This window comes from Mesoplodon bidens (assembly GCF_964165515.1).
Source record: "Mesoplodon bidens genome assembly, chromosome: 9".
NCBI lineage: Eukaryota > Metazoa > Chordata > Mammalia > Artiodactyla > Ziphiidae > Mesoplodon > Mesoplodon bidens.
Genome location: NC_138166.1, coordinates 30,974,129 through 30,999,020, shown reverse-complemented (window position 1 = coordinate 30,999,020; position 24,892 = coordinate 30,974,129). Strand labels below are relative to the sequence as shown.

Below are 24,892 nucleotides of genomic sequence, written 5' to 3'. Positions count from 1 at the left end.
GGGATCCGGGATACTGGGGTCTCTGCATGCAGGTGGGTGCCCCAAATACACACATTTCCCTATTTTTTTCTTTTGGTCAATTCATCTTTTATTAACATTAGTCTTCTGCAGCTTTATATAAGTTGTTGCTTTATATTTTCCCTTATATTCGACAATACTAATTTATTGGAGCAGAACAAAGCAGATTAAAAATTTTTTTCATTGAGATAAAATTCACATAACATAAAAATCAACATTTAAACTATTTTAATGTGCACAATTCAGTGGGTTTTAGTATATTTACAAAGTTATGCAACCATCATTACTATCTAATTCCAGAATATTTGTATCACCCCAAAAAGAAGCCACCCCATACCCATTCAGTAGTCATGTCCCATTTTCCCTTCCCTTCATTCTCTAACAACCATTAATCTACTTTCTGTCTCTATGGATTTGCCTATCCTGGGCATTTCATATAAATCGAATCATACAATATACAGCACAAATTTTTTTTTTCCTTTCCTTTTTTTTTCTTTTGGCCGCACTGCGCGGCATGCGGAACTTCCCTGGGATTGAACTCGCACCCCCTGCAGTGGAAATGTGGAGTCTTAACCACTGGACCGCCAGGGAAGTCCTGTAGCACACATTTTTAATGGCAAGATTTATCTATGGTGTCAAAATAAGGCTATATTTCATCTAAAATATCAAAGTTATATACAGGATGGAAAAAACATACGGTTTTGGAACAATTAGTTGCTTTAATATTTCCTACCAGAGTTTTAAGAACTACCCAAATTGGGTTTGCGTGCCCTCTTGGGCAGAATCGAGTGTTCCCTCGATTGCTGTGAGACAGAGACTAAAGGATGGAAACAACAAAGACTAATTAGCAGGGTTCATGTCCCCTTAATTCCTTAGCAAATAAAAAGCAAAGCGATATCTAGACATCACTCATCAAGTACTCAGATTCCTGCTAAAGTCCGGATTCTTTCATAGTCTTCATGGCTCTGGGCCTGGAACTGGCTCCAAGTGGTCCCTGATGGGTTTTGCCCACAGCCCACATCCCACATCATGGACATCCATGGGGACAGCTGAGCTATTATTAGCAAAGGTTGAAGGGAGCAGGGAGAAGGATTTGTCCTCCTTTTACAAGTTTCCCAAGGGGAGAAATTGTGAGTTCATGGCAACATTCAATCACAATAACTTTCTTAATCTTGTTTGAGATACACAGAAAGTAGATCCTCTCAATGTGTTTTTTCACAGGCAACTATATTAAGAACAAAACAACTAGAATTTCTAACCCAAGGGGATGTGTAAGCAGGGGATTCAAAGATGCTTCAAATTCTCTCTCTTATATGGAATAGCACTTTCTCCAGTTGGAAAGGGCACAGGTCTTTCCTCAAAACAGTTGTCACTGGCTGTTAGTCACTCTGCTGCCCATAAAAAAGAAAATCATTGTTTGTAGGTGATGCTTGGTGTCAACTGTGTAATGTGAACAAGTGACAGAGTGAGCAGAACTCTGAGTCTGTCTTCTATGTCAAGGAGAATGCTCTTCATACTGAAAATGGTTAAACCAAAGTGGGTTAGAAGAATGAGAGTATCTAAGTTGTGCAGAGATCTAAATAATTTCAATCATCTGGACTACGTGAATTATGTCCAGCATACGTAGACAGCCCAGAATGAGTGGTTGAACAAATGTTATTTTGAAAATCAGGGGGAATGAAATCAGGATTGGATATTGGTGAATACAAAGGCAATTTTCCAAAAGGAGAAGGTGGAGAACCCACACCTCATTTGATCCTGGGCAAGACACTAGAAAGGATTATTTAAGGTATTGTTTATGTGCTCTTACAGAGTAAACACATCATTAGAAGTGAGAGTTTGCTAGAGACATGTATTTTCAGGTTAACTTCCTTTCTTTTGACAATATTAATGAATTTGTAGAAGAAGAAATGAAAATGAGAGTAATCTTGACTTTTGCAAGGCTTTGAAATAGGTATCTCATTACGTCTTCCAGACTCCAAGGTCTTTGAGTGTAGGGGATTATGCCCCATTTGTCTTTGGGTTCCCCAATGCCTAGAACAGTTTTATTTTTAAAAATTTTATTTATTTATTTATTTGGCTGTGTTGGGTCTTCGTTGCTGCGCGTGGGCTTTCTCTAGTTGCGGGGAGTGGGGGCTACTCTTTGTTGCGGTGCACGGGCTTCTCATTGCAGTGGCTTCTCTTGTTGCAGAGCATGAGCTCTAGGGACGCAGGCTTCAGTAGTTGCAGCAAGCAGGCTCAGTACTTGTGGCTCGCGGGTCCGAGAGCTCGTGGGCTTTAGTAGTTGACACGCATGGGCTCAATAGTTGTGGCACGCAGGTTCAGTAGTTGTGGCATGTGGGCTTAGTTGCTCTGTGGTATGTGGGATCTTCCCGGACCAGGGATCGAACCCATATCCCCTGCATTGGCAGGTGGATTCTTAACTACTGCACCACCAGGGAAGTCCCAAGAACAGTTTTAGTAGTTTGCTGAAGTTTGTGCTCTGGATAAACAAATATATTAATTGAATAAAGGATGCAGTAAATATGACTCTAATGCTAATACAATTGAGTGGTTACTGGCTAGACAATCTTGCCTAAAGGACCCAACCAGTAAATCAATATCAAACTATACAAGCGAAAAATTCAAATTGTGAACCAATAAGTATAGGACAATACCATTTCAATTTTGAAAAATCATATATTTGCGTAGTAGAATAGGGAAAATCTTTACATATTATAGGCAGGAGTGTTAACTAGTATAGCTGTTCCAGAAAGCAGTACTTAGTGAAATTAAAAATGTAATTTAAAAAACTATATATTTATTTTAGTTTTGGCTGCATTGGGTCTTCATTGCTGTGCATGGGCTTTCTCTAGTTGCGGCGAGTGAGGTCTACTCTTTGTTGCGGTGCACAGGCTTATTGCGGTGGCTTCTCTTGTTGCAGAGCACGGGCTCTAGGCGCGCAGGCTTCAGTAGTTGCGGTGCGCAGGCTCTAGAGCGCAGGCTCAGTAGTTGTGGCGCACGGACTTAGTTGCTCCGTGGCACGTGGGATCTTCCCTAACCAGGGCTCAAACCCGTGTCCCCTGCATTGGCAGGTGGATTCTTAACCACTGTGCCACCAGGGAAGCCCAAAATTGTGGTATATTTTATAACCCAACAATTTGACTCCTGAGTATATATTCCAGAGAAACTCTTCACAGATCCTCAAAGAGATGGAAATGAGAAAGTTTATCATGGTTTTGTTTGTAGCAAAGAATACGAAGCAACATAGGGGCAGGACCTTAGATGTGAGCAAGAGGGGCCTGTGCTCTGGACCCTGCACTTTATAAGTCTTCAAATATCACATAGATACAAAAAGTACATTTCTTAAAGTACATATGGGCATGTTGGTCTCTGACTTGGTGCTTAGGGTGGCAGGGCCTGACCTGTAACCTACATACCCTCTTTTGTGACTAATGATATTCATGCTCCAGGGAAATGCATCCACATATCTTGTCCTATGTCCTTTAAAAAGGTGGCACTGAGGGAATTCCCTGGCGGTCCGGTGGTTAGGACTTGGTGCTTTCACTGCTGAGGGCCCAGGTTCAATTCCTGGTTGGGGAACTAAGTGTGGTATGGCCAAAAAAATAAATAAATAAAATAAGATTAAAAGGTGGCACTGATTTAGACTATTGTGAAGATCTGTAGGGTATACTGGGCCAACTTAGGAGATGGACCTGGAGGACTTGGAGCCCCTGAGTGGCAAAAAATGCTTAGGTAAGGGAGAAGACAAATTAATTACTTAAAAAATCCTTACTCTCAGATGCTACAATGCAATAGATTCTTGCATAATGCAGTGTCCTTTCCCAGTAGCACTGAGCATCCCTTTCTTTGCTTCTCTCTCTCTCTCTCTTTTTTTTTTTTTTTTTTTTTTTTTTTGCGGTACGCGGGCCTCTCACTGTTGTGGTCTCTCCTGTTGCGGAGCACAGGTTCCGGACGCGCAGGCTCAGCGGCCGTGGCTCACGGGCCCAGCCGCTCTGTGGCATGTGGGATCTTCCCGGACCAGGGCACGAACCCGTGTCCCCTTCATCGGCAGGCGGACTCTCAACCACTGCGCCACCAGGGAAGCCCTCTTTGCTTCTCTCTTGGTATTCCAATTTGTAGTTCCTCATGCATTAACACTGTGTTTGCAACAGATAAATATAGCAGCTGAGGAACATTTGTAATAACGAACAATTCATATCACTAAATGTGTGGTTTAGACATAACATGTGTAAAATAGAAAACTGATTCTTTACATTGACAACTAAATGGACACCGAATATTAGAATTATGAATAGTTTTATTTTTATAAAAATATGTTAAAAGATTTAAAGTTTTAGAAAACTGAATTTAAAATTCAGCTTTATTTAAACATTTTTTGACTGAATACTCTGATATCCATTAATTGTAATTTATATATTGCCTTTTAATGTACTAAATACTTCTGAATATTTTAGAAGAAAAATACTTTTTTGAAAAATATGTGAAATTTCATTTTAATTTTTACTTTTACATGTATTTTAGTTTACTTTAAAAAAGAAAATACATTTAAGTTGTGTAAAGTCAATATACTCCAGATTATTTTAAAATCTGGATCATTGAGAATGAATATAAGTCAAGGTCATTATAAATATAGAAAATATAAAAGTGGAGTTCAAAAACAAAAAGAAGAGCTGAAAAGAAAAGAAAGTCTTTGAAAGAGGCAGTCTGCTTAAATTTTTTAAAATTGGAAACAATGAAAGCAGGAAGACTTCTGTTGAGAATGACCCCCATGAGATTCTTGAATAGGAGATTACAATTTTTTATTTAATGGAGATTTGATAACTGATCCATGCAGTGAAGCTAGGAAGAAAATTATTCTCTTCAGATTCACAGCTTAAACAGGCCAAATGAATCTCTGAAATTTCACATTCTTTATTAATAAAGATTTAATGACTAGCTAAAGCAATTCAAACAAATAGAGAAAAATCAACAGGTTGAATGATCAGGAAAAAGCTGAGGCTTTTCAGTGTTTATTGAGCAATTATCCTGAAAAATGATCCTAGATAATCACACTCTTCTGTTTGAAATGAATGTATAATTTTTCATTTCTATTTTCACTTAGCAGAAAATTTAGTAATTCATTTTATACCAAAATGCTTTCAATTGAAATTCAGAAATTCTAGAAATAGTATTTTATATTTTAAGTTTAAAGAGTTAAGCTTTTTTTTTTTTTTTTTTAATTTATTTAGGCTGCACCGGGTCTTAGTTGTTGGAAGCAGGATCTTTTTTGTGGCTTGTGGCATGTATACGAGATCTAGTTCCCCAACCAAGGATCGAACCTGGGCCGCCTGCATTGGGAGCACGGAGTCTTACCCACTGGACCACCAGGGAAGTCCCTGTATTTTAAATTTAAAGGCTATGTATGTTTTTATACTGTAAGGCGTCTCACAACCAATTTTCAAGGTCAGCTTTGACTAATGAAGGTATTTGTGACTGGAAATATTTAGGTTCCTGAATAAAAGAACAGAAATGTCACTGGCACATACAAAAGCACACATGCTATTACTGGAACTGGGAAAAAAAAAGGCTGAATAAACAGCAAATGATGATAGCTTCACCATCAGAAGTAAACACTGATGTAGGACGTTATTATAATACTCTTAAAGTAACATTATTTTAACAGCATAACATTTCAGAGAATAGTGGAACATTTCTAGATTTAGAATAAATGGTTTTGAAAGTTAAAACTAGAATGGCTCAACATTTAAGACAGATAATGATCACTATCTAGGATGGAAAATTAAATATAAGATTATTAATTTGGTGGTTAGCAAAGCGAGCGAAGAAAAAATATGTAAAAAACCCGGAATCTTTGTATTATCAACTTCAACTAGGTTGTACAAAGTCATGTTGAATAATTTTATATGCACGCACATTTGAACTACCAAAAAAAAAAGTGGAAAATTAAGGAATGTTCCATTAGTATTACCCCTGATATAAAAAAGTATAGGCTTTTGGCTTAAGTAAAGAACTAAAAAAACATTTTTCAATTTTTAGCACTGATTGAAAAGATTGCTGAAGGCAAGTCTGCTAAGAAACAAATCTGGCAGAAATTAACACAACAATGTAAAGCAATTATACTACAATAAAGATGTTAAAAAAAGTTAAAAAAAAAAAAAAGAAACAAATCTGGATGGTCCCGGAGGCATGTTTCTTTCCCTCATTTGGTAGGTTAGCAGAGGGTTGGCTCAGAGGCACTGAGCCTGTTTGCAGAGGGACGGTTAGGCTGCCGGTGTTCCTACAGGTAGAGCTTCAAGGCTCTTCTCAAGGCCGTCAGTATAACACCTCAGCCTTAGGTTTACACACTCCTTGACACTCTTCCTGGGCTCCAAATCCCTTGTTATATTCTAGTTTCTTGGAGAAACTAGATATTCCCTACACTCTCAGTCCACTTGATAAATATGTAACACAGAGAGGGGACAGAGTCCTTTCTCCTTGAGTTCTATTTGTGGCGTTTGTGCCGACTAACCCCTTGCCTCAGGCAGGTGCCAGGGACTTTGACCAAGGTGCGTTGAGAACACCTATGCCAGGCCTGTGCTGTGGGGTAGTGAGAGTTCAGGAGACTGTGTATGCTCTACCAGTAAATCCTATGTTAGTAGATGTACCATATGGCACTAGTGGTGTAAGTCTATGACTGTGATCCCCTCCATGCATGATAAAGCCTATGATAAAGGTCCTGTAAAAATAAAGTGCACATGCCATAATTTAGCCCCAATCTGGAAACATTCATGAAACCACTTCTGAACTTTGTTCAAATCTGTTAGACTTAATCATGTCAACAGCAGTCATATTCTTTGGAACATATCAAGATCACCTACAACATTCTGGATCTGCCCAAACATTGAACATCTTGATGAAGCATATACAAAATCACTCTTCACCACGTGAGGAAAATGCTTCCTAAATTTTGTCAAACTAATTGCATTTAATTTAGACAAGATACAAGATGCATTAGAAAAGTTAAACAAAATAATAGATTTTGAGCAAAGAGCAACTTGTGGCCTTTGCAGGAAAATGAAATTTATTTTGAAGTTGCACTGGCCACAGTGATTTGGTATAAACTGTTCATTGTTATTACTAATATTAGTAAAAGCTTTACAAAAAACCCCTTACTTAGCTAAGTTGCACTTTTGAAAATAATAAATTTTTTAATTTTAGAGAAAATAGATTTTCTAAATCAAAAGGTTTTTAACAAAGATGTCATTCAATAAAATATAAAGAAATTAGAGCAAAGAAACAAAGGTTTTACATAAATTTCATAAATAAAAAGATTCCTGTACAAATAACCATCAAACTAATTTCCATAAAACATGTTTTCTGGCCATGATAGATTAAGATATAGTTCAAGTGAAGAGTGATCTGAACAAATTGATTAGCATACTTCCAGTTTTGGTTTTCTTTGTAATATCTGAGCATTGAAAATTTGGAAGAAAAACTTAAGGAATATTCTAGGGACCTATGTTTCTCTAGAAATGTAGATAATGAAAATGGCAATATAACTGACAACTATTTATATGGTAAAATGAAAAATTTTGTAATATTTTTTGTTATAATAATTTATCATATGCATTATAATTTTTGAACATGATGGTATATCATTATAATGGTATATGAGGATAGAGATAATAATGGTTACTCATAATGGAAAATAATATGAAAAAGAATATGTATATATATAACTGAACATATATGTGTTTATGTATAACTGAATCACTTTGCTGTGTACCAGAGACTAAAACAACATTGCCAATTAACTATACTACTTAGGTTTCCATCTAAATCTTCCAGGCTCTATCCTTGAGGCTGCCTAACATTTTTGTCAGTTACCTGGCTTAAGAAATTTAGGGCTGGCCCGTTGGGATGCCATATAGATTTTTAAAAGTCTAAGGAGAGTACAGGAATATTTATATGAATTTATGACTAATACGTTTAAATTCTGCCATCATCATCTTTCAAGCAGAACTTGAGAACACAGATTCTAGAAATAGAAGGTCTGGATTCAAATGCTGATCTGCCACTTTTTAGCTGTAGGACACTGGGAAAGTTATTTGACTGATCTCTATGAGTTTTCTCATCTGGAAAATGGGAATAATTATAAACTTTATGTCTTAGGGTTACTTTGAAGATTAGTTGATTTAATACATGCAGAGTGCTTAGAACAATGCCTGGCAGAAAGTAATTGGTCACTTATTCTTTGCTTAATGATGCAGAAATCTAGGACTTTGAGCCAAACCTTTTGAGCAAATCCAAAGCTTTTTTTTTTTTTTTTTTTTTTTTTTTTTTTTTGCGTTACATGGGCCTCTCACTGTTGTGGCCTCTCCCGTTGCGGAGCACAGGCTCCGGACGCACAGGCTCAACAGCCATGGCTCACGGGCCCAGCTGCTCCGCGGCATGTGGGATCTTCCCAGACCGGGGCACGAACCCGTGTCCCCTGCATCGGCAGGCGGACTCTCAACCACTGCGCCACCAGGGAAGCCCCAAAGCTATTTTTTTACCCCCACCTGGAGTGAAATACAAGTCAGTATTCTTTTTTTTTTTTGCGGTACGCGGGCCTCTCACTGTTGTGGCCTCTCCCATTGCGGAGCACAGGCTCCGGACGCGCAGGCTCAGCGGCCATGGTGCACGGGCCCAGCCGCTCCACGGCATGTGGGATTCTCCCGGACCGGGGCACGAACCCGCGCCCCCTGCATTGGCAGGCGGACTCTCAACCACTGCGCCACCAGGGAAGCCCCCAAGTCAGTATTCTTAATTTGCGTACTGGAATGTAAATCTTGCTCCCTAAATGCTCATTCCTGAGGCTCTTCAAGGTCCTTGCCGTCTCACCATGACTCCTGCTTCTGACTTTTCACTCATGTTGTGAGCCTTGTTAAAATAGCAACAGCAATAGCGACAAAACTGCCCTTTCCCATTGCAAAAGTAATACATCTGCATTGAGAAACTTTGGAAAATAACATTTGTCCATAATCTCAGCAGCCAGATATGCCAATTTTTTTTTTTTTTTTTACGGTACGCGGGCCTCTCACTGTCGTGGCCTCTCCCCTTGCGGAGCACAGGCTCTGAACGCACAGGCTCAGCGGCCATGGCTCACGGGCCTAGCTGCTCCGCGGCATGTGGGATCCTCCCGGACCGGGGCACGAACCCGTGTCCCCTGCATCAGCAGGCGGACTCTCAACCACTGCGCCACCAGGGAAGCCCCAGATATGCCAATTTTAATACTGCTGTTTATGTTCTCTTAATCTTTTTTTCTATGCATATGTGTATATAATTATCAAACTATCATTACACTGTAAGTACTGGTTTGTAATCAGTCTTCTCACTTAGTGTATTGAGAATTTAACAGTGTATTGAGAATATCTTTATATGTCATTAAATATTCTTTCATTACATCATTTAAATGGCTGCATTGTATTCCATTATATGGATGCACAGTTTCATAACTTACTTCTTTTATCTGTCCCTTGTAATTAGACATTAAAAAGAATAGGTTTTTGTTTGTTTTTTTTTTGCTATTATAGTTGAGACAGAGGAAAAGAGGCCCTGGTTTGGTACTATCAGCTTATGATGTTAGTACTGTCAGCACCTGATGTTGCTATAAGGTGGCCTGGCACAGCTTGGCCTTGGTGTTTTCCTGATGAACATAAATAATTTCATAGAACACTCACATCAGATAAGACTACTATGTGGGGCTTCCCTGGTGGTGCAGTGGTTGAGAGTCCTCCTGCCGATGCAGGGGACACGGGTTCGTGCCCCGGTTTGGGAAGATCCCACATGCGGCAGAGCGGCTAGGCCCATGAGCCGTGGCCGATGAGCCTGCACTTCTGGAGCCTGTGCTCCACAACGGGAGAGGCCACAACAGTGAGAGGCCCGCGTACCGCAAAAAAAAAAAAAAGACTACTATGTGATTGTGATAAATCAAAACAAAACAAGACCACTTCTTTTTTTAGGTTTTATTATTGTTTTTATTTATTTATTTTATTGAATAATTATTCATTTACAATGTTGTGTTAGTTCCTTCTGTACATCAAAGTGATTCAGTTATACATAAATATGTATATATATATTCTTTTCCATTATGGTTTATTATGGGATATTGAATGTAGTTCCCCATGCCATACAGTAGGAGCTAGTTGTTTATCTATTTTATATATAGTAGTTTGTACCTGCTAATCCCAAAATCCTAATTTATCCCTCCTTCTCCCCCTTTCCCCTTTGGTAACCATAAGTTTGTTTTCTATGTCTGTGAGTCTGTTTCTGTTTTGTAAGTAAGTTCATTTGTATCATATTTTACATTCCACATATAAGTAATATCATGTGATATTTGTCTTTTTCTGTCTGACTTCACTCAATATGACTATTTCTAGGTTCATCCATGTTGCTTCAAATGGCATTATTTCATTCTTTTTTATGCTTGAGTAGTATTCCATAGTATACATCTACCACACTTTCTTTATCCATTCATCTGTCGATGGATATTTAGGTTGTTTTCATGTCTTGGCTATTGTAAATAGTGCTGCTATGAACATTGAGGTGCATGTATATTTTCGAATCAGAGTTTGCTCCGGAAATATGCCCAGGAGTGGGATTGCTGGATCATAGGGCAACTAAAACAAGACCACTTCTTAATCATATCTGAACACAGACAAAACAGGTACATTGTCCAAATCACAAAATTGACCAAACATCTCCCTATCCTGGTAAAATATGAGTGTTTGCTGCTTCTTTACCAATATAGCTTTAGCCTCATTCTAGTCTTCTCTACATCTAGATAAGGCTTATTAAGATCATAATATAATAAAATATAATCATAATTGCTTCTGTCTCCTGATGTCATCTAATATTGTTCGACCATAGGTTTCTGATGATCTTTTGGCTGGAGGGCACTGGGACAGTCATCTTAGTTTTTCAATTATTAGCTGTTTTGTATCTGCAAAAAATATTTCCTGTTAAAACAATAGGTATTTAAGTGGCATAACCTGGGAGAAATGTTAAACATTCATTTCTATAAATTCCGTAAGTTTTACCCCTATATCAATCAAATTATCATAAAGCAATATGTTTGGAGTGTATTACCCTGGGTTCTGTCAGAAATACATACCTTTTTTCTCATTTTACATTATATTTTGACTTTCTTAGGAGTCATATAAAGAGTCATGCTCAAAGGTAGTATACCTTTGTTTTTTTTTGTTTTTTTGTTTTTTTGCGGTGCGCAGGCCTGTCACTGCTGTGGCCTCTCCCGTTGCGGAGCACAGGCTTCGGACGCGCAGGCTCAGTGGCCATGGCTCACAGGCCCAGCCGCTCCGCGGCATGTGGGATCTTCCCAGACCGGGGCACGAACCTGTGTCCCCTGCATCGGCAAGCGGACTCTCAACCACTGTGCCACCAGGGAAGCCCTGATACTAATTTTTGAATCCCAACTCTCCTTTTTATTATCTGTGGCCTAGGACAAGTTACTTAAACTTTTAAAGTCTTAGTTTCCTCACACAATGGTATCTTAAAATAGGGCTTCTTGTTTCCATTTTAAATGAGTCCCCCCAAAATGCTACCAACTGTCCCAAATTCCAAAGTGATGGATAAGATCACCAAGTCAGGAGCTGAAGAGGAGGCGGTTGAGCAGATTTCCCAGCCTTAGCTGACCATACCCCTACCCCAAGGGGAAGGCTGGTAATTAGAAGAGGATGTTTGGAGAGAACAGTCATTGTCAGTATCCTGTGAGGTCTTACCCCCAGTGTGGGTCCCTCTCAGGCATTACATTTCATTTTATGTGTCTTTTTATTTTATTTTATTTATTTTTCACTGTGTTGTGTGTTCGTTGCTGTGCACAGGCTTTCTCTAGTTGCAGGGAGCGGGAGCTACTCTTAGGTGCGGTGAGCAGGCTTCTCATTGCGGTGGCTTCTCTTATTGCAGAGTATAGGCTCTAGGTGTGTGGTCTTCAGTAGATGTGGCTCACGGGCTCAGTAGTTGTGGCTCATGGGCTCAGTAGTTGTGGCTCATGGGCTGTAGGGTGCAGGCTCAGTAGTTGTGGCTCATGGGCTCTAGAGCGCAGGCTCGGTAGTTGTGGCGCACGGGCTTAGTTGCTCCGCGGCATGTGGTATCTTCCCGGACCAGGGCTCGAACCCGTGTCCCCTGCATTGGCAGGCGGATTCTTAACCACTGCACCACCAGGGAAGTCCTCATGTGTCTTTATTCTCCTTTAATCTGGCCAGTTCTTCAGCAGTTTTTGTCTTTCATGACCTTGACACTTTTAAGGTTATAGGCTATTTATTTTGCATAACACCCCTCAATTTGAGTTTATTGGACGTTTCCTCATAATTAGTTGAAAAATTTGCATTCTTAGCAGGAATGTTTCACAACTGATGCTGTGCTCTTCTTCATACACCACATCAAGAGGCACGTGGTGTCAGTTTGTCCCATTGTTGTTCATGTTAACTTTGATCGCTTGCATAAGGTGGTGTCTGCCAGATTTCTCCACTATAAAGTGACAATTTTCCCACTTGTAATGAATAACTATTTTGAAGGGAGCTATTTTGAGACACTATAAATCTCCTTCTCATCAAACTTTCACTAACTATATTTAGCATCCACTGATGATTCTTGCCTGGATCAATTAGTGTTATAATGATTGCAAAGTGAAAAGTTGGAAGTCAATTTTATGTGGCACTGGATATTTTATTTACTGAACTAAGACTGTTTCAGAGGGCTAAAAAGCAGATTTCTTATTTTCTAAGAGTGACCACAAAAGTCACAGGATTTGCATTAGATTTCACCCCTATAGAGCCGGTTTGAATGGAAAGTGGAGAAAAGAAAGACAGTAGTTTTTCCAATTATGATTTATGAAGTCCCACCTTACCAGTGTATCAGCCATACTCATATCTAACATGAAATAGTAATAGTGCCTACTCCATACATTGTTGAGGAAAGTGAGAGAATGCAAATAAAACAATAAGCACCTGCTGGTATACACACCTGTTTGCATTGTGACTTTGCTTCTCCTAATAAGAAGTGAAGTCTGTTTATCTACCACCTTTAGTCTGAGCTGGCTTGTTTCTCATTTTGGCCAAGAGAATGTGGGAGAGCCATCATTGTGCGAGTTCTGAGCCTAGGTTTTAAAAGGCCTTGCAGTTTCTGCTCTCTCTTTCTTGCTGTCCTGACGCTATTGGTAAAGTAGTCTAGACCCCTTGGGGACAAGAGACTGTGCGGAGAGACCTGGAGCTGACAGCCAGGACAACTACTAGACACATGAGTGAAGCCATCTTAGACCACCCAGCCCAGTAGAGCTGCCAGATGATCACAGCTGTGTGATTCCACGTATGTCCAGAAGAAGAATCACACAGCTGAGCTCAGCTCTTACTGTTGACCCTCAGAATTGATGGACCTTGGAAAAGAGAAGATGTGGCCAAGAGGGATGGGGAGGTGAGGTGAAGGCTGTTGGGAGGGCACTTGAGGTGGAATGAAGAATGATTATGTTTGAGGGTATGGGCCTAAAGGGTAGGACTGGGCCAAGAGGTAGATGGCACAGAAGTAAGATTTTTTTTTTTTTTTTAATATACGGAAGAACTTTGAGCAGAATTTCCCTAACATGATATCAACTTCCTTTGAAAGTTTTGAGTTTACTATCACTGGAGGAATTTTTTAAAAAGATTGGATGACCTTTAGATGTCAGGGTGATGTAGGAGGGATAGAGTCAAGTCTTGCATGATTCCCTTACACCTTTCTAGTTCTTGGATTCTGAGAAAGTTTCTCTGCATATCAGTTTGGCCTGGTAGTTCTGAAAATGCTTTCCTTTTACTATTCACTATGGTAACAATTTAACAGTTTTCTACAAGTTTACAGCAACAAAGGTGATTCATTGCAAACATCTGTCAAAGCTATTGCTTTTTTGTCCTTTTGGTTTATAAAACTGCAGAGTTTGAGCTCCTGAACAAACTCCTAGCTTCTTCTGAGTCCCTTAGAATTTTATAAATTGGAATAATTAAAAAAATTCTAAGACTCCCATTTTTTTTGACACATTAGCATCTCTGAAATCAGGATGTGTCTGCATTCACCACCAGCCAGGTGGCAGTTATGACATAGATGTAATATCAGTAATTATGGTCATAGCTTTTCAAATTGTCATCACTTCAACTGAGTTAAAAGCATTATTGGTACCACATGTGTTGAATGTAATTGATGTAATTGATGTATAGACTGACAGAATGGTAGAGAATCACAGAGGCAATGGGGAAATGATTTTCTTTCGTTGTAATTTATAAAATAATGACGCCAATTGATGGCATCAATTGATACTGATGAGATACAATAGCTATTAACTTAGCTAACCTGTATTGGTGCTTACTGTGTGTTGACTAGGCATGGTATGAAGGGTTTTACATGGATTATCTCAGTTTAATCTTCACTAGAACTCTACCAGGTAGGTATGTTTATTATCCACATTTTTACAAATGAGGAAATTGAGGCTCAGAGAAGCTAATGTTCCCAGGGTTTTGCCCTTAGTAAGGGATGGAGGCAGGATTCAAACAGGCAGTCTAGCCTTAGAGCAAGGGTTTTATTTATTTATTAATTTAATTTAATTTATTCATTTATTTAAGGCGAATCTATTTATTTATTATTTTTGGCTGCACTAGGTCTTCATTGCTGCTCACTGGGGCTACTCTTTGTTGCGGTGCGCAGGCTTCTCACTGAAGTGGCTTCTCTTGTTGCGGAGCACAGGCTCTAGGTGCACGGGTTTCAGTAGTTGTGGCACGTGGGCTCAGTAGTTGCAGCACACGGGCTCTAGAGCACAGGCTCAGTAGTTGTAGCGCACGGGCTTAGTTGCCCCGCGGCATGTGGGATCTTACTGGACCAGGGGTCGAACCCGTGTCACCTGCATTGGCAGGCAGATTCTTAACCACTGTGCCACCAGGGAAGTCCTAGAGCAAGGGTTTTAAAGCACTACATTGAACTGCTTCGCACTAGCAGTAACATTTTTTTCTTTTTGGCCCATTTCATATGCTGATTTTGAAATTTCTTTTTTATGTGTTTTGTCTCCCCACCTAGACCTTATCGTAAAGTCAGGAATCTTTTTTCTTTTTTGTCTCACATTTGGGTCTTTAACATTCTGGCACTGGGTCTAGTTAATGCTTATTAAATGTCCAAGGACAGGATAGAATTTTACACTCTGTGTTCAGACTTGGTCTTAGGTTACAGCCTTCCTCTGGGGGGTTATGTCAAGGCTAATTTAGTTGCAAAACACAGAGACTATAGTGGAATTGTGTCCTTTTTTTGTTACTGTAGTATCCAAGGCCTTCACCTGGGGAATCTCTCATGAGATGGCAGCTTTTGGGGAGTCCATGCTGTGTTCCCCTCCTTGGTTGCCCCAGAAGAGAGTTCTTTCCTCCCTAACACTTCGCAGCTGGAGCAGGTGGCCTTAGACTTGACCTTACAGCTTCTCCTACATGGAGCCTTAAGTCTGGAGCAAACGATGCAAAGGTAAGAGGTCATTAAGATTCATTAAGGGTACCTTCAGAGGCTAGCAGTGTTGCATAGCAGTGGTAAAGATGTTCTGGCCAGACTATCCTTGTTAAAAGACAATTGTTGGGCCACTGGACATTCCAACGATGCCTCAGTCCCTATCCATCTTCTCAGTTGGTTCTATAGCCTCTTTTCTATTCATTGAACCCCTGACATATTTCTTTTTTTTCCTTAAGATAATTAGAATTAGTTTCTGTTGTCTGCAGTCAAGAAATGCTACTGATCCCTTCAATCAAGATGGCTTCAGGCAAGGCAAATTTATTATAGGGATACAGAGGTGTCTCATGAAACAATTCAAACAGGCCTTCCCTGACCACCCTGTATAAAATAGTTCCCATCCCCCTTGCCACTCTCCATCTTCTTATTTTGCTTTACTTTTCCTCATAGCATTTATCATCTCCAGACATAGCATCCATTTGTTCATTGCTTTCACTGGACTGTCAGTCCATGAGAGCAGGGACTTTGATGGCTCCCTGCTATTTCCCCAGCACCTGGCACATTGCTGAATGAATACTTAAATAAATGAAAGAGAACCGAGGCTCATAAGGGACTGCAATTGAAAACTGGAAAACCATCGGGACCTGGGGCAGTTTCTCTCCTAAGGGTCAGTCTGTAGGGCCACATGTTTATTAATCTTTACCTTTGTCTTCCCCATCTGCTTTTTGGCTTCTCCCTACAGACTAAGATGGAGGGAGGCAGGAACAGAGAAACAAGATGGTTTAGACCAGAGGTTTTTAAACCTAGTGGCTCATTAGAATCATTACAGGATCATTTTAAATACATTGATTCCTGGGTCTCACTCAAGACCCCCTGTATCAAAATTTCCACAAATGGGGCTCTGAGATCTATAGTTTTAACATCCATATTTAGACAGCTAGGCACTGAATTATAGATGGGTCTCTGAGAACCTCTGCTTTAAACAAATCAAGCTTTCCCCAAAATGTTTAGAGTGACATCTCCAACAAATGTTTACTGAGAATACCTAATAGGAGCCAGGCATTGGTGTAGGTGCTAAGAGTCTGTAGGAAAGAAAACTAAAGTCTCTGATTTTCTTGTGGTTAATCCCATACACAGGAAAAGCGAGGGAAATGCCTTCTTTCTTTATTCATTCCATTTCACAAATACCTTGAAAACAGATTGATACTATTATTGTAAGGGTAGGGTCCTAGTTGAGATATCAAAAGACCTAATTTCTAATCTTGCCTCTGCCACCTACAGGCTTTGTCTTCTTGGGCATGTCATGTCCCTACTCTGAGCCTTAGTTTCCTCAACAAAAAATTGGGATACTATCCTCTCTGTGTACCTCTCAGAGAGTTATAACAATTAGAAGAAATAATGCAAAAATGTTTTGAAAATTACACAAATGTCAGCTACTGTGTTTTTTCCACAGATCGTATAGTTTCTACACATTGTTTAGAACACTTTGGTTGTGTGTTCCCGACAGTCGCAGTAACAGAAGAATAGTGTTCCAAAGTTAATAATGTCCTTTTATGATTGGACTTATCTACCACCTGGTGTGAGTTAAGCACATTATAAACATTATATCACCTTCAATTTCTATAACACTTATTACTGGTATCATATTTGGTAATATCTATATTGTTCTTTAATGACTTTCCTTGTTAACTTGTTTTTCCAACCTCCTCATAAAATCATCAATCACGGGCCTGTTTTGTGCTTGTCAAGTGTTCTCCAAGGCACCGGGTATAAAGATGGGAAGTTGGTGCTCCATAAATTCCTGTTGATGGAATAATTGAATGGATAAGGTTATTTTTATGATAACAGAGTGTGTGCCCTGTTTGTTATCATCAGCCATAGGAGTAGGGAGGCAGGAAATGAGGAGAGACTGTAGTTAATGCCTGCATTAAAGTCTTTTTCTTTGTTTCCTCCCTCTCACTTTTTATGGAATCTGAGAGAGATGGCTGACAGGATGTGGGTGGGAATAGATGGATCTGACAGGGACTAGCGTTTTAAGGCTGCATCTATCTGTTCTGCTAAAGGATTGATCTGAGTAGTGTACAATGGGGAAGGTATTGGAACGTGTGAATTTTATAGTACATGTTAAAGTGGAACTTATGACAGACAAAACTCTTGGGATTGTAAGAATTAAAACACAATAAAGTTGGGTAATGCTTAGACCAAAATATTAATACAACTCTGCACTATGTCACATCTTTTCTCTAAATTTGCAACGTCATACTTTTTTTTTTTTTTTGCGGGGTACGCGGGCCTCTCCCGTTGCGGAGCACAGGCTCCGGACACGCAGGCCCAGCGGCCATCGCTCACGGGCCCAGCTGCTCCGCGGCATGTAGGATCTTCCCGGACCGGGGCACGAACCCGTGTCCCCTGCATCGGCAGGTGGACTCTCAACCACTGCGCCACCAGGGAAGCCCTCAATGTCATACATCTTGATTGACAAGATCTCGTAATCTATTTGAGGAAGAGTAAGTAGAGAGATACCTAAACATTTTTTTAATGAATGGGTAAACTAAGTCATAGCCAAGGAAAGTGGCTTAATCCTTGGGATTTATCAAACATGGTTATTAAAAATTGAACCCATTTTATCTAATTTAGAATATTCGGAGGCTTTAATTTCTAAATCTAGCTGCTTATGTGGAAAAAATGTATAGTAATGAGCTTTGAATGCAATAGCATTCATCAATTCATTTACTTTAATGGGGTAATTATTCTGAATTTTATAATAATGAACAAAATATAGGTAATTTTTGTGATTAGGCAAGTTAGCAAAAAAAAAAAAAAAAGGATAGATATTGGCACCTTTTGGTTGGTTAAAATCTATCTCCCTGCATGTGAGCACCTGCTAGGGGATATAATGGTCATTATGATCTTGATAATTTGAATGCTCATCTTTGCATTTTTCCAGTTTACATTTGGGAGTTTAAATAAATAAGATCTGCTTTCTATAAAGGAAAGCCTAAATTTGAATTAGGCAAGATATGATGAGTTCTTGCTGGACTTGGATGTATTTACTCATTGGCAAGAGCAACCTGCGTGTGCAATCAGTTCATGGTCACAGGACATAGCTTAGGGGCAGAGAATTAAAATACCTGTCTTGCATGTACACTCTGCTATATTTAAAATAGATAACCAACTAGGAACTACTATACAGTACAGGGGACTCTGCTCAGTACTCTGTAATAACCTAAATGGGAAAAGAATTTGAAAAAGAATGGATACGTGTATATGTATAACTGAATCACTATGCTCTACACCTGAAACTAACACAACATTATTAATCAACTATACTCCCATATACAATAAAAAAATACTAAACATTGTTTTTATTTTGATATAGGTTTTTCTACATACTGTTAAATGATATATATGTGTATATACATATACAAAGACACATATTTAAATAAAAACATATCCTATTGTATACAAAACAAAAAACCTGTCTTGGTCCAAACTCCTTATTACACTTTTGATTAGGAGCTTTTCCTGTGGTTAGCAGGCTCCTCTCACATTCCCCAGCCCCATAGAAGGGCAGGTTAGGCCCTCCCTTTCCTAGCCTGTCAGACTCCCCCAGACCAAACCCTTGGACCACTATGTGGAAAAATAGAACTGTCCACGAAGGGTCAGGTATATCACAGAAACAAATCACAAGGTAGGAGGAGCAAAGATTCTGTTAGCTTGAATGTACCCCTCAAAGCCCAGTGGAAGGTGCTTCCAGTTTTAGGCTTTCCCAACCATAGCGTCCTTCAGGGAGGCTCCCTTCATTTCTGACCTGTGTCTCTCCCTCCTCCTGTTCTACATATTTCAAACTCTCAGGAAAGAGCCACCATTTCCCCACAGGTTTAGCCCAGAGTTTAGCTGATTACATTCTTTTGACTCTAGGTCTCCCTTTGACAGATGAGTGGGCGGAGTTTGGCAATACATCCCACTGCATCTAAGAAAAAGATTTCTAAGTTGTAAAGTACTATAAAATATAATAATAATTATTACCTTCAACATTCCAAATTAATTTACTCTTTGTCTACCCAGATGTGGGATAGAATGGAGGTGATGAAAAATGTTGAAAATAACAATAGATGAATCTTTTGGCCAGGGAAACGTCTATCAAACAGCAGTTATTAAATATATATGGTATCCAGAGATTGTGTATGAGGCCAGTAGGAAGATTTATTTATTCATTGTATATTTACCGAGTGTCTTCTACCAGTGTCTGGAAACAGTGGATAGTAATGTGTTTGTAATCTAATAGAGGAGATTGCTTTAACATACATAAATATTAGACAACAAAATAGAATCTCACAGACAAATACATAACTATCTCCCCATCTTAAAACTTTGCGTGGCTTCTCAAATTAAGTAAAAGTTTCTTAGTTTGGCATTTGAGCCTTCTAAGTTTTTGCTCTGTCCTATCTTTCTGTTTGTCTGTTTGTTTGTTTGATGTATCTCTATAGAAGCATTGTCCAATAGGAATATAATGCAAGCCACATATGCAGTTTTATTTTTCTTTGTAGTCATATTTGAAAAGTAAAAAGAAACAAGTGGATTAATTTTAATAATGTATTTTATTTAAGCAATATATCCAAAATATTATCGTGTTAACATATAATCAGTATTTTAAAACTACAGAGCTATTTTATGTTTTTTGCAGTAAATTTTCAAAATTTGGTGGGTATATTACAATTACGGCACATCTCAATTCAGACTAGCCACACTGCAAGCTCTCAAAAGCCACATATGGGGCTTCCCTGGTGGCGCAGTGGTTGAGAGTCCGCTTGCCGATGCAGGGGACATGGGTTCGTGCCCGGTCCGGGAAGATCCCACATGCTGCAGAGTAGCTAGGCCTGTGAGCCATGGCCGCTGAGCCTGCGCATCCAGAGCCTGTGCTCCGCAACGGGAGAGGCCACAACAGTGAGAGGCCCGCGTACCGCAAGAAAAAGAAAAAGGCCACATACGGCTAGTGGCTACTGTACTGGACAGGTCAGGTAATCTGTATCCAGGTTATCCCATGTTTTGTATACATGACCTGTATTGCCTCTTCTCCTTTGTGCCTGGCTACCATGTGGACTTTTCCCACTCAGATAGAAATGTTTTTTCTCTACATATAGCAGATACCACATTCTACTGTGGCTTTTTGTATAGATGTGTTCTCCCCCCTCCCCTTACCATAAGAGACTTCCCAGTCTCAATCCTCTCCCAATAGGGTTCCTTCTGTCTTAAGAGGTAGCCGTTAACCTCCTTTTTATGGTAACTATTTCCTTCCTCTTCTTTACTGTTTCACCACCTAAGTATGCATTCTTTATTCATGTTTTTGAACTTTATAAAAATGGAATAATACATTATATATTCTTTCGAGAGTGGTTTCTTTTTCTTAACGTTATATTTTAAGATTCATCTATATTATTGCATGTAGTTTGTTCATTTCTCTGTTATATTCTATGTCTATTATTATATGACAATTTATCCATTTTGTTGTTGATAGAGGACATTGGGTTGTTTGCAGTTTTTAGCTATAACAATGGTACTGCTGTTAACATTCTTGCACATGCATCTTGGTGCACATGAGCCTTTCTTAGGGTATATACCAGGAAGTGACATGCTTGGTCATGTACAGGCCTGTGTTCTTAGTCATGCACAGGCCTCTGTACTTTAGTAGATAAGGCCAAACAATGTTTCCAAACTGCTCTATTAATTTACTCTCCCTGTAGTAAAGTGAAAATTCCTGTTGCTCTACCCCTAGTGAGAACACTTGTAACTGTCAGTCTCTTTCATTTTAGCCATTCTGGTCGGTGGTGTAGTGTTATCTTGCTGCGGTTCAAATTTCCCTGTTCTCTTATAAGATTGACACTTTTTCACAGGTTTACTGGTTATTTGGATTTCTTCCTCAGTAATTTGCCTGTTCATTTCTTTTTCTTACTCTTCCATAAACTTAAGTTAGCTCGTTAAGTTTCTCTTTCTCACACACACACACGCACACACAGAAATCTACTGAAATTTATCTGGAATTGCACTGGGTCTACAGATTAATTTGGGGAGGCTTGACATCTTTCAGTATGGAATCTTTCAATCTGTGAACGTGTTATTATCTCTTATTTGTTTAGGTCTTGTTCAATGTTTTTAAAATGTTTCCTTCATATAGGTCTTGCACTTCTTTGATTTATTCCTAGATATCTGATATTGGTTTGAGGGTATTGTAAGCTTCAAATCCTCTAACTTAAAGAAAATTCAATTCTGTTTTTTTCCTGGAATATAGAAATAAGTATTTTTTAAGAATACTATTTTTGTGTCTATTAACCTTGTTAAACTCTTATTAATTGTAACAATTTATCTGCAAATTCTTTTGGATTTGCCACATACATAGTATTGATATTATCTATGAAAAATAACGATTTTGTTTCTTCCTGTTCAATCTTTAGTCGGTTATTTTTGCCTTACTCCGTTGGCTACGGACATTCGGGGCAAAAACGGGCATTCTTGTCAGTAGTACACTTTTAATCATACTAAGCCCTTCTGCCTCAAGCCAACAGCGTGTTAACTGTTAGTTCCCAGCTGGAGGGTATGAGTGAGACGCCTACGCTCTCCTTTCCGCGCCCGCAGCGAATTAAGGCAGAGAGAACTCCTCCCTCAAGCTAAGCTCATCCGAAAAAGGAGCCTGCAGCCGCCTCTGGTTGCTGTGCAACGGCGTCGTCCTGACCCGGAGTAGGTGCCGACGGGTTAGAAACACGTGCCGCCTCTTCCGCATTCCGGGACTACATCCCCCACAACGCCGCGCGTCGCGGGCGGCTGGTCTCCGTAGTGGGGGAAGGGCCGGGCCAGGAGGCGGAGCGGAAGCGGAGTGCGAGCGACGAGAGGAGTACAATCTCCGCCAGCTGGGAACCAACCTTATCCCTGATTCCCAGCCCCGGCCTTTCTCCATCCCGACCTGGAGGCTGTTTCGTAGGCGCAGGAGGCTGCTGACGCCCGCTAATCGGCTTTCGCTCTGCCGCCCCGGCTTGGAAGCCCGCTGGCGTCGGCGACGGTGACGAGAAGCCCACAAACAAGGTAATGGGGAGAGGGCGAGAGGGAAGGCGTCTCCGCTTGCCCTGTCCGCGTCTCTGGCTGAGCCCCTCGGGCCGGCGGCCGCCCCTCCTCCGCCGCGCTCCGCACCGGTCCGCACCGGTCCGCACCCCGCCCCACTGGGGCCGCTGCCGCCGGGCGTCCACGGAGCCCCGGCTCGGCCACTGGCCCGCAGCCCCCGGCCACGGCCGGGGAGGCTCTTTGTCCCTGCCCCTTCGGGTCTGACAGCCGCGCCCCCTTGGCCCCGGGCGGAGAACCGAGCGTGGCTCGGGCTGCGTGATCCGAGCAGGGCGGGCTCGGTCCCGTGGCCGCTGGCGCTGGGGAGCGACTGACCTGAGCTGGGGGTATGGAGAGCCCGCGCGGCAGCCGCACTCACTTCTCTTTCTGTTTCTGACAGCTCAGTTCTCTTCTGCTTTGAGAGAGAGAAAGTCAAATGCCCTTTTTAGATTTCCTCTTCAAAACTCAGCTCCTGGGTGACTGGTAAGGATGAACTTAAACAGCTGTGTCGACTGCGGCTTATACTCTCGCAAGCCTTATTAAGGCAGCCGGGGTGCCAATCCCGCTCGACGCACTGCCTGGCTTTAGTGACCTTGGTTAATTAAAGGTTCTAAGCCTGAATTTTCTCACCAAATGGCGGTAACAGTACACACCTTTAAGATGCTAGAATAAGAAGTAATATGCTTACAACGCCATGAATTCTTCGCTTGACGAAAAAATTATTTTGCGTATGATATATTAGCTATACTGAAGTGGCCCCTAGATTGGTGAGTTTTGTGTTTTTCCTTGTTTAATCGTTAGCACTCTAGGTTGTGTGTTCTTCACTTTATATATACCTTGCTCACCTTAAACCTAAGCAAAGAATTCTTTAAAATATGCTGTCTTCTCAATTTCCGCTGTTTTAAGATGGCTGAGAATGTTCTTAGGAAATTGATGACTTTGCTTTTCTGTGGATCAGCTTTAGGTTCAAGGACTTATTCACCCCACTCCCAGCTGTGTCCTGTAGGGGATCCTTAGAGGAGCTTAAGTGTTTGTTCTGGCAGAATAAGCATTTAGGTGTGCTGCAGTCCTGACGTGGGGCTTCACCATCTTTACCCTATGTCAACTTTTTTTGTTCCTCTCTCTACACTTTCCCACTGTTTAGTAATTTCCCATCTTTGGGATTTGTGTTTCCAAGTTGTAGTTTTTGGTCTCAGGATAAACTGAATGATTGCAATACATTTTATAAGGAATGACTTGAAACATTTCACATTAGTTCTTCTTCAGTTTCGATTGTTCTTGCACTGTTTTCTCTGAACTTTAGTGACATAGGTTTTGAGTTTTTCTTCAGGGAAATCATTATGGTCCTTAGTTGAAATTGTTTTCAGTTAAAATGTCTGTCCTGTACTACTTTGAGTTCAAGCACTGTTGTGCAGTCTGTGAAATAACATGTTCTGAGTAATGCTGTTTTTGAAGGTATGGTGAGGAAAAGCCAGTGGAGCATGATGAATTTTGTGTACTGTCTTGAGTGACGCATGCATTAAAAAAATACCTTTACAGAGAAAAGGAGAAATCTAATGAATGTATTTCATAAGAATACCAGAGAACCACAGAGTAAATAGGTGAAAAATTTAAACTGTGGGAGATGGCATAATGCACATAAAGATTTCTGATTCATTTAAAAATGTGTGGCAGAGGGCTTCCCTGGTGGCGCAGTGGTTGAGAGTCCGCCTGCCGATGCAGGGGGACACGGGTTCGTGCCCCAGTCCGGGAAGATCCCATATGCCCTGGAGCGCTGAGCCCGTGAGCCATGGCTGCTGAGCCTGCGCGTCCAGAGCCTGTGCTCTGCAACGGGAGAGGCCACAACAGTGAGAGGCCCGCGTACCGCAAAAAAAAAAAAAAAATCTGTGGCAGAAATACTCGTTTTGAGTAACAATTTTTCTCTGTTGGTGATATTTAGTGCTGTTCAGGACAGACAGTAATGGCTGTGGAAATAGGAGACCTTGATTCTTGTCCTAGCTCTGTCACTATTTATACAACCTTCGTTTCCTTTGCGGTCCTCGATTTCCTTCTCTCTCAAATAGTGAATTGATCTGATTCCAAGGACTCTTCTAACTCAGACTTTGCAATGATAAGTTTTTTTAATGTGGAAAAAAAATGATGTAAACCCTTTTAGTCATTTACTTGTGTCTTAGGTTTTTTTATTTTCCACTCACCGTGAGGAAGGGGATATACACGACAGAACTAGAAAGCTGCCATAAACAAGAATCTCTCCTGACCACTTCATCCCTCTTTCATGAGCTGCACAAGTTTTCTCTGC

At 40.4% G+C, this 24,892-nt stretch overlaps 1 protein-coding gene across 1 annotated transcript in view; it reads left to right on the top strand.

The window, feature by feature from the left end:
* Nucleotides 1-22,274: 22,274 nt before the first annotated feature.
* Nucleotides 22,275-24,892, top strand: part of CCDC126 (coiled-coil domain containing 126) — a 47,563-nt gene continuing 44,945 nt past the window's right edge. The window contains exon 1 of the mRNA XM_081243993.1: nt 22,275-22,581. The gene's annotated coding sequence lies outside the window, so the exon portion shown is untranslated. The remainder of the gene's footprint in view (nt 22,582-24,892) is intronic.